General features: G+C 28.3%; 2 long non-coding RNA genes across 4 annotated transcripts; one reads left to right on the top strand and one right to left on the bottom strand.

Moving 5' to 3' along the window:
• Positions 1-317: 317 nt before the first annotated feature.
• Positions 318-1277, bottom strand: LOC123274703. 2 transcript variants are annotated; one of them, XR_006511556.1, is made up of 2 exons: positions 850-1277; positions 318-585 (listed from the first exon to the last, which is right to left on the bottom strand). It is a non-coding gene; the product is annotated as an uncharacterized LOC123274703 (long non-coding RNA). The 2 variants fall into 2 exon arrangements; XR_006511555.1 differs by having other exon boundaries at positions 318-406.
• A 304-nt stretch (positions 1278-1581) lies between these two features.
• LOC123274704 lies at positions 1582-3575 on the top strand. Of its 2 annotated transcripts, none has more exons than XR_006511557.1 (5): positions 1582-1711; positions 2004-2202; positions 2476-2562; positions 2633-2754; positions 3424-3575. It is a non-coding gene; the product is annotated as an uncharacterized LOC123274704 (long non-coding RNA). The 2 variants fall into 2 exon arrangements; XR_006511558.1 differs by lacking the exon at positions 1582-1711 and adding an exon at positions 1817-1869.
• The last annotated feature ends 7242 nt before the right edge of the window (positions 3576-10817 follow it).

The following is a 10817-nucleotide window of genomic DNA, read 5'->3' as shown; positions in this document are numbered from 1 at the left end:
ATTAACTAAAATTATAAATAAAATATTCTAAATTGACTTGAATACGAAATACAAGTGGAAAAATAATATATAAACAAAAATTCATTTTCAACTCAATTAGATATATTTATTTATTTTATTTATTAGTTTCCAGCATACAAATCTATAGAGATGCAAGAGCATCTATCCATAGATATATCAAAATTATCCTATGTTTTACAAAAATATTTTTAAGAAAAAATACATGAAGTACAAAGAGTTATAGTAAATACTAATATTGCATAGATTCATAATAACTTTAGTACTGGTACTGTACATTTTTTTTTCTTTAAATCTAATTAGTAAAAAAGTTACAGCTTCATATAGTATCTCGGATCTTGTTGTCTTGTTAGTTCTTTGATAGAAGCATCGTTGGCTCAAACGTACTCTGTAAAATATTACATTATATTATGTCTAGTAATCAACTCAGAAAAATAATTTTAATACGCGAATAATGTCTTTACAAGATTTAGTTTTTCGCTTTGCTTGGTTAGCTCGAATAAAACTATTTCTATTCCTCCAGATCATTTTCTATGCCATTACTATATTTACAGACGATGTCCTTCGCTGTTTCCATATTAATCAATCGAAAAAAATTATCATTAAATTAATTTAAAATGATATAAATTAATGCAATTATAATAAAAATAGAAATATTTAATAGTATACACTACTTTGATTGTATTAGAATAATGATTAACATAGCCCTACTACTTCATGTAAATATAATTTTTTAACGATTTCGTGGATGCTTAAAATAAATAAAATTCATGAATATAAAAAAAAGGAATGATTTGACATTGAAATTATTAAACGTAAAAATTGATTAACCTTAACTGTGTCCATTGGAGATATTTCAGTGTTTCAGAACTGATGAGATGTTAAATACCTGTAAATAACTCAACGAAAATCATAATCCTCATTTCACCATTTATCACTGATATTAATATTACTTTAAATAATAATGAGTGCTTATTTCTTGGAATCGAAATAATAAATAAGATGTTTACCTATTGTTTACATTTCGTGAACCTTCATCTTATTCTTTTTGTCCTCTTCATACCGGCACGTGAAAATTTTTTCAACTAGTGAAGGAAAATTATCACTTTTTTTCTATTATTCATATTTTAGTTAATTACCTGTTTTTTTTTACTTGGATATTTATAAAACAATAAGGCGGATTTTCAGAAGTCGTCATAACGAAAAAGTTTAGTTTATAAAGAAAAGAAATGAATAATCTTAATTTTTATTTAACTGTTTGTTCATTACACTTTTGGAATGAAAAACATTTTTAAAAGCGCAAAATTATTGTTTTCAAAAACAAATCTTAGTTTGAAAGTATTTTTCTACTCTTTCTACGCAGTAGTGATAACTACATAAGTAGCAGCAGTTATTTAACCTAGATATTAAAATGGTTGAAAGTAGCCAGATAATTTTATCACTTTATATTCACTTACTGTATATATATTTAATTCATTTAAGCAGTTTTTCGTCTGTTGATTATAGTTTTCATAAAAATTTAAATTTACATATATATAGTTTCTCAATTTTAGAAATAACATGGATGTTTGTCCGAGTACAGAAAGATAATTAACAAAATACTCCAATTTATTTATACATTAAAATTATTTTTGTAACATTTTACTGAGAGTTTTGTAGTTTTATACAAACATTCATCGTTTCTCCTGAGAAAGTTAGTATAAAATAATGATATTATAATATAATGTTATAGCATAATACTCATTTTTATTTATGACACTAAAATTAGTAGACACCTGAAAAAACTTTTATATCTATTTCAAGAACAAAATTAATTATAAAAAAGTGCATCAATAATTTCGATAAATTTTTGTAAGTCTAATTGTTGATTACTTTTTTTTTTCTTTTTATTATAAAAATTTATTAAAAATTGCCTGATGTCCGTCAACTTTAGTATCATTTTTATTTATTTCTAAATTTTTTATAAAAACATATTATTTTTTTAGACAATGGAGTACCTTCCAGTAAATTATTTCTTGATAAAACTCTTCAGTGATTTAATCCAAAGTGGATGTATTTATATTCCAAAATACAAAACAAACAGTGGATTTTGTGGAGCAACTATGGCATATATCTTTTGTTGTTTTGGGACTACGTGCTTCGTCAATTTTTCAATTAAAATCGCTTGGTTGATGTTAATTTTTTGTAAGTCACCCTAATACTATGCATTTATTATAAAATAGTTTATCAACATATGAGATTTTCATCGTTGAAGGCCAGTTTTTCAATCCGAGGTTAATTATACTCGAGGTCAAATTATCGTCATCATTATATCTATATTAATCAAATGTATAGATATACTAACAATGATAATTTAATCCTGGGTTCAATAAACCCCGGATTGAAAATCTAGTACTCAAAAATCACTGCTCAAAAAAATTGGATGGGTTTCTATATTGCTTTTTATTTTTTTTCTAGTTAAAACATTGTTTACAAAATTACTCAAAACTTTGAGGAAATCATGAATTTCGAAACTGATATGCTGAACACAAACCAAGTAGACTTGTAAGTACAATAAAATGTTAATAATAAAACATTATTAATTATTTAATTATATTATTTTCTTACTTTACAGGTTGTCTACCATTGATTGTAGCTTATTTATATATGACATGATGAAGAGGACACATATATTTTGGCACCAATTTAAACACAAAAATAAAATTTTTATATTTTTCGTAAATATTGATTTGAATGGTAAGATTTTCGTTACTGTATTTCTTAATTTCGACTAAAAGCAACATTATTTTTAACAATGATTAAATTCTAAATATTTCTTTATCAAAATGACATTAACTAACCATCTAGTATCATATTAAGTAAAATGATGTGAACTTATCATAAGTCGATAAGTTCCCATTCTGTACAATCGAATTGCTGCGTTAATTATTGAAGTCAACTTTCAATACTTGAATATAAATTTTTTATTAATTTATAAATCAGAAAATTAGATATTGCATTTATTTTCAATTTTACTCATATATCTACCTGTGTAAATAAATAAATAAACGTCTATATTTTTAAAAATATACATGGCTGTGTTCGTCCATAAATATTTTTGCTTTATGTCGTTGTTTATATCGATAGACAAATGACAAACGACTATTGTCTTATTAACACGCCTTTTAGAAGTTTTTCGTCATTCAGTTTACAGTACTTGACAATAATGAAATAATTTAATTCCCTTTATCGATGAAGTTATAATAGTTATTTAAATTAAAAATAATTAATTTATTTTTAACACTTAATTAAAAAAAAATGTGTGCTTAACTAAATTTAATGCATGTAGTTTGTTGAGTAAGTAGCTGTAATCACTTTGAAAATATTAATTATTTAGATGCTAATGAATATTCTTATTGTTTCCAGAATATTGTGTGAAATATATTAATATAATGCCAGCAAAATCAGTGGTATCTGTTGATTTGGCAGTTACTGCGTTAATAAAGTATATAACATACTTTGATACCAATAAATTGCCAGAACATAGCTCGAGAGTATGGCAAGATATATCTGATGAATTAAAAAGGTTTATGGAAAGTCCCAGCTGTAAGAATTAATGTACGATAAAAAATAGAAGAAATATTTTAACACTTGCTCGAGAAAAATGTGGAATTTTTATCCAGAATAATGAAAAAATTACCTCTAATTTAAATGTTTCAACTGCCAGTTCTGATAATTCTAATACTACAAATGATTTGAATGACAATGACAGTGATAATGATGATGAAAAAAATGGTGAACTTGAATCTACTGTGAGTGACAACGATGATGAGTGTGAAGATTTCCATGTTACAATTACACGAGAGCAATGGAATCTAATAAAACATGACAAACCATTTATTTATAAAGGTCGCAAGTACGCTGGTTTTGAACCTGGTGTGTGGACAAATATTGTTTCATTTGCCTTTTGGGAACAATACCGTCTCAAATGTGCTTTTGTATTTAAACGTGGTAAAATTAATAAAAGTAATAACTATGCAGTCATGATTGGACGATGTAAATATCGCTCTTGTCTAAATTCTGTACGTGGAATTATTAAAGATCCTCCTTTAGATGACGGACCTGTTGTTATTACCATGAAGTGTAGGGATACACGTTATTCCAAGCATGCAGATGTGAAACGTCCTCTTAATGGTAAAAAACGCAAAGAAGTTCAGCAAAAATTACTACTTTCTGGTGTTCTAGGTTGGAGGAAGGAAGAAGCTAAAATCATTTTAAAACCTGGAGACACTGGATCGCCTTTTTTATATAACTTAGGCACACTTCACGAAGCTAAAAAAGAAGCGACAGATGAAGAACTTGGTATTCATTCTGATGATCGACGAGATATAATATTAGCTTTACGCAAGATGAATCAGGAACCATCGTATGTTAATTCTATTTCATGGATTAGTGATACACCATTCTTTGTTTTCTATGCAAATCCAACACAATTTCATACATATGCCGAATATTTGCGAATTCATAAACAATACTCATCAATAGGTATTGATGCAACTGGTGGATTAGTTAAAAAAAACTGTCAGATTCTCGAGATAAAAAAACTGGTCATATATTCCTGTATCAAATTGTTATTAATTTTGATCATACTTCTATTCCGGTTTATCAAATGCTATCAGAAAAGCATAGTGCAAGGTTTATTGCTTTTGGCTTTTCTGAATGGGCAGAAAAGTTAATTTACCACAGCAAGCAGTCTCTGATGGATCCCGAGCTCTTTTAAATGCAATGTCTATTGCTTTTAATGGTAAATCTTTAAAAGATTATATCAACTTTATGTTTGAAAGTGTAACCACCGGTGCTAATTTACAACCACGTACTTTCATTAGATTGGATACAGCACATTTTCTTTCATGCAGTCAGCAGTTGGAAGTGTTTTCAAACTGCCCTGCATAAAATCGTGAAATCTTTTTTTCTCTACTGTGTCGCATTGATGATTGATTGCGAAGAATTATCTAAATTAGAGGAAATATTTATGATGATATTAATAGTGTGTAGCACAGAGTTTGAAGATACAATCATTGCTATAGATGACCGGATGATTACTCCAGTTGAAGCTAGAAAATATTTAGAAAAATTAGTGGCAAAACGGAATCCTGATCTCACTGTTATTGATTCTGTTGAAGTCGATCCTGATAAAACTGTAATTTTTGAAGAATTATCATCAAAAGCTACTGATGACAAAGGGTGGTCAGTAGCTCTTTTAACATGGATTGAAAATCTTTGTAAAAAAGTTAATACTACAATTTTTATTGGTCAAAAGCTTAACACTCATTATGTCCCAGGCCTGTATGCTGATCTCGTTGATAAGATGAAAGATTTCCCACTCTGGACAAATGTATGCACACCTAAGACTATGTCACGGCCATCTTCTTTCTTTTCGTTGAAACAGAGATTAAAGACCTGAAAATGTCTTTGAAAAAAAAAGTAAAATTACCTACGACAGTAAAAAAGTTTTTAAAATTACATATTGCTGACATTTTAGGTGGAGTTAATATATTCCGATCAAAACTTACCAAATTTGTAGTCGATAATTCTTCCAAGGAGTGTCAGAAGAAACCAAAAGAAGAGAATGAGTATGAAAACTGGAAAGGATTAGGTAAAAATGAAACTGCGACAGATTATGATTGGGCAACGGATTACGGAAATGTGTCGGATCAGGTTGAACATAATGATTCAGCTACCGTGTCGGAGAATCCTATTGACTTGATGAAAGATCATAACATTGATGATGATCATAACTATAGCTCTATAAGTATTCAAGAAAAACATGAAGACTCAAATATAAACACTAAAATTATTAATAAAGAAATCAACAGCTCTGATGAAGAACCACCATCTGAACATGAAAACAATCAAAATGATTCTGTGGTTTCGTTTGAGGATCAAAATGATTCTAGTTACAACCAAAATTTTAATGAAGACAAAAATTATTGCCTCGATATTAGTACCGCTAGTTTAAAAAATCACAAAATTATTGATGACGGATTATTAAACATTGATTTTCAAACGGTAATTATTACTTCTACTGATTCTCTAGATGATAGTGTTTCTAATTTATCATCATCTACAAAATATCTCGATAATGAAAAAAAAAAACACATGAATTTTTCTACAGTAAAACAAGATAGTGAACCTTTATCTTTAGCAATGGAAAACATAATGAAACAAAAAATGGTGAAGAAAAAAAATGGTCATTACTTCCAAAATTGTCCAGAAGTTGCTCTATTAAATAATTTAGTAGATGAAGAAAAATCTAAAAGTACCAAAAAAAGAAAGGGTTTTTTACTTCGTAACGGTAATAAAACTGGTCCAGTTCAATTTAAAGGAATTAAATGGACAGCATTAAATACTTGCCCATTTGACTCAATAGTTCAAATCATCTACACAGCAGCAATCGATAACACTCATTCTCGTTATCGTCACTTTATAAATAATTCTGACCTTTTAATATTTGAATTTGTAAGAAACTTCATAAAGACCGGAGCAACCTGGAAAATATACGAACAGCGTATGGCTATTTTACATCCTATCTATGACACAAAAAAATTGGAGGAAGATAGTTCAGAAATTAAGGTTGCTCCCCAACATAAATTGCCATGACAACGTTATCCAGCTTTGGAAAAAATTACATGAAGCTGCACCGAGTTTTATTGAAACTACTTCATGTCCAAATAGATTATGTCAAATTTACACACGAACTATTTCAGCTATAAGTGCTAACCACAGAATAATAACAAGACATGGATTTGGAGCTCTTGAAAAAGCTTTACAATTTTATCACAAAATTTTCAATGTTCGATGTCCATCTTGCTTTAAAGCTATGGCAACTCTTGTCACTGTTCCTCAAAATATCTATTTATTGAATTAGACGTACGGGATAAAAGTGCGAACCGAGAGGAAAAAAGATGTAAATTAAGTGAGCTTCCAATTTATTTAAATTTGCAAATTGAAAATAGTGAGAAAACTAAAACTAATTTACGTTATAGGTATATTTATTACACTTACTTGTTAATATTCGTATTTTATGCATATTGTTGTAAATAACATCAAAAATTTATTTATTTTCAGAATATCAGGCGTTGTGGCGTTTATCACGGGCTATTACTTGGCTTATTGCAGACGATTACGCGGTGATTGGCAGGTTTGCAACGATTTGTCAATAAAACCTGAATCTGTACCTGATCATGCTGAGGTTGAACTACACGCAGTGTTCTATATATTAGAATAATTAATTCTTCAAAGAAGAAGCTAATTACCAATGAATATAGATTTAAATTATTATCAATACTTAAATTACTATTTAGTATCACTACTAACATGGTGATATGAAGATTATCATGCTCGCTAAATGACGTAAAGGTTTATTGACTCTAAGGTTTAATTACTCGCTAATGACGTAATTTTTATGTTCAATAATTTCAACATAAAATCATTATTTTTTTTATTCGTAAATTTTATTTATTTATTTTACAAAGTAAGTTTGCCAACGATGCTTTTATTAAAGAAGTAACACTACGACAAAATCCGAGATGCTATGATGCTATGAGACTGTCACTTTTTTTTACTAATTACCCCGTTTTACTAATTAGATTTTAAGTAAAAAAAAATGTATAGTACGGGTAATAAAATTATTATGAATAAATGAATACATTTAATAGAAAATGAATTTTTGTTTATATTTAATTTTATTTGTCTACTTGTCAATAAATTTTTCTTTATTCAGAATAAATTAATTCAACTATAATTGATCTTGGCTAATTATCGTGGAAACTTTGCGGTCAAAACATATCTGTGTATTTTATAAAACAAATATATTCCCAGTGCTAATTTTGTTGTAATCTTTGATTGAAAAACTAGCTCTTAATGAATTTAGTTGTAGCTTAATGCTTGAAAATTTCTATAGTGATTAGTATCTTAAAGTGATTGGTAAGAATATAATTTTAGTTACATTTTCCCAATCTGGAAAAAAATTTAGGTAAAAAAAATATTCCGTGATGGAACTATAACCTATACAGCTTATCAGTTTAATCATAAATAAAAAAAAATTCATTTTTAAATAACTAACATTTAATCATCTTTGAGTGTGATTTAACCAATATTCAGATGAAATTTTTAATGAGACAAATAAAGTCTTTTAATAAAGGAAAGGGGAAATTAAAAAAAAAAAAAAACTTGGATAGAATTTTTTTTTACTTTCTTTCTTAATGCGTGAACTTTTATTGGTTTTAATTTATTAATATTTAACATTGCATTTTTGTTAATTATAATAGACATTAATTTAGCTCTTGCAAATTCGATATCTTCATTAGTTATCCAGATCTTATATGATTTTAGAGAATCTATAAGGTGTTCTTTTGAAATATTATTTATGCAATAGAGGTCCTATACGACTTGATTTTTCATGCAATATTGCTTACGATCTTTTCGCCATTCACAGCCTCGAAGATATGCCATTATAATCATGGTAGATGAAAAAATTACCATTTCATCGTCATTATGATTTTGAATCAGATCTCTGAAAATGAAATTTTGATGAGGCTTTTTCTTTTGCTCTTTAAACTATAACAGTACATAGTTTGAATTCCCTAAGTCCAAAAAAAATTTTAAAACTGTTTGCCCCACAGTCATTGAGAGTGTCTTTTCATCTTTTATTTAAAGCTTTATCTGAATTATCATAAATTAATACACAGTAATAAATGAATTCTGATAATTTGCCAAAAAAAGGCAAATGCAAAAATTTCTTTAAGTCATCAACTTGAAATTACTACATTTCCTTCTCAGTACTAATGCCTACACAGTAAGGTAAGTTCCCAGTGATGCTCTGTCAGAAACCAGTAGCGACTGATCACTTCATGTATTTGTGTATCTATATTCACGAATATGAAAGTTCCTGAGCACTACTGTCAAGCTCTTACCTTATTGCATCTCTGGGGTAAAAAGTAAATAGGCTTTGATTACCTTATACATTACTCTATGCTTTTTGAGTCTTCTAGTAAAGCATTTCAAAATTTCAAAAATCGTGCAAGCATTTCCTACTTCTTCATGCAGTAATAACCTTTGATTGGTAGAAGTGCCAAATGGCCTTTTATTTTAATATATGAGCTAGCAGTGACATTATTTGGGAATCGCTTTAGCTCATTGAAACTTCAACGATAGTTTATGGATGCCTCAAAGTTATTGGTTCAACCAGTAGATCTCATCAATGATCATAGTACATATGACGAGTATCGTCATACTTACTCATCTACCTGTCACCATTACTTAATACCAGCAACTCGGAGTTTCATGCATATTACATATAACTGGCATATAAGTCATAATCATGCAGTGGATGTAAATTAATTTCATCATCTTTGGTCATATAATTCTGGATCAATCTGAAATAAAAAATTATTTTATTATGACAGAAAGATAAGCAAAAGATAAGAAAATTCTATCCGTCAATGCCACTAATGGCGAAATGCCATAAGTTTAAGACGTCCTTGCCTTTTCAACACTCATACAGCATAACTGCTGCTTAATTGAAGCACGTAAAAGTGAAGTACTGAAGCATCGCTTTCTAATACCACGCAGCTCTAAAGCCTTATATAGTAAGAAGTTCTCATATTCATTTTTAGGAGCAAGATGCAAAGTATTGAAGAGCAGTATAAGACATACTTGGTGCTTGGATAGTGATAGTAACGTAAGTTAACAGACATTGCTGTCAATCTTGGCTCACGATCTAAGTTACTGTAAAATTTTTTTAACTTCCCTATCAATTATAAAAAATATTCCAATTTTTTTTATCCTGGATCAGTATCATTTTGATACGCTTCTAATTAAACATAGTGGCGAATAGGCAAAAAACAGTCTTTCCAGTAGCTCATCACCAATAATCAAGTCTTCCACCTCGTCTATTGAACTATCCTCACACCAACTGAGTATATATTCTTTGATCTCCTAGTTTTCAAGATCCTCCTTATTGGACACTAAAGAATATAAAATAATCTTTATGATAACATAATTATAAGTTATATATATACAGTGCTATAGCTGTAGGCATATATATATATGGCTATATATATATAGCATATAGTTATATACATATATATATATATATATATTATATATATATATATATATACATAAACTGGTTTACTTTACTCACCATAAAATATTATTAAAAATTTCAAAATATAAAAATTGAGGCTTGAGATGAATTTATTTTCAATTATCACAATAGTTGAAACCTTCTCAAAAAATCTACTCAATTTTATAATCATAACTCTGATGCACCACCATACATCAAATAATGAACATGCTTTTACTTATTTGTTTATTTTAGTTTTATGAACCCCTTAACCTGGCCTTTTTTTCTACCCTCTCATAACTGTAGGTAGGGAGAAGGAAAAAAATGTGTTCGGTCTTAAACTGTATGCGTGAGCATACTTAAGTTTTATTTATTTAATTTATTTTATTTTTTCACTAAACTGGGATAACAATTAATTGCTCCCTTCCAGAATTTATAATTGTTTATTTTTTTTTCAATGATTAAAACCGCGTTGAAAGTTTAAGCTGCATAGTTGACGCATGCGCAAAGTTACACATATATTTTTGCATACATATATTCAACTAATTAAAAATAGTTAATTAAAGAAAAAATGAGTAATTTCGGAAGAGAACAAACGGTATTTTTATATACGAACAATCGAAAATAAATATTTAAGAGTCATTATTGACCTGGAAAAATATTAAAAAAATTGCAATAGGGGCTAACTTGA

The sequence above is a fragment of the Cotesia glomerata genome, unplaced genomic scaffold, assembly GCF_020080835.1.
Source record: "Cotesia glomerata isolate CgM1 unplaced genomic scaffold, MPM_Cglom_v2.3 scaffold_58, whole genome shotgun sequence".
Taxonomy (NCBI): domain Eukaryota; kingdom Metazoa; phylum Arthropoda; class Insecta; order Hymenoptera; family Braconidae; genus Cotesia; species Cotesia glomerata.
The sequence above is the reverse complement of the archived record's forward strand: the minus strand, read 5'-3'. Positions and strand labels throughout refer to the sequence as shown.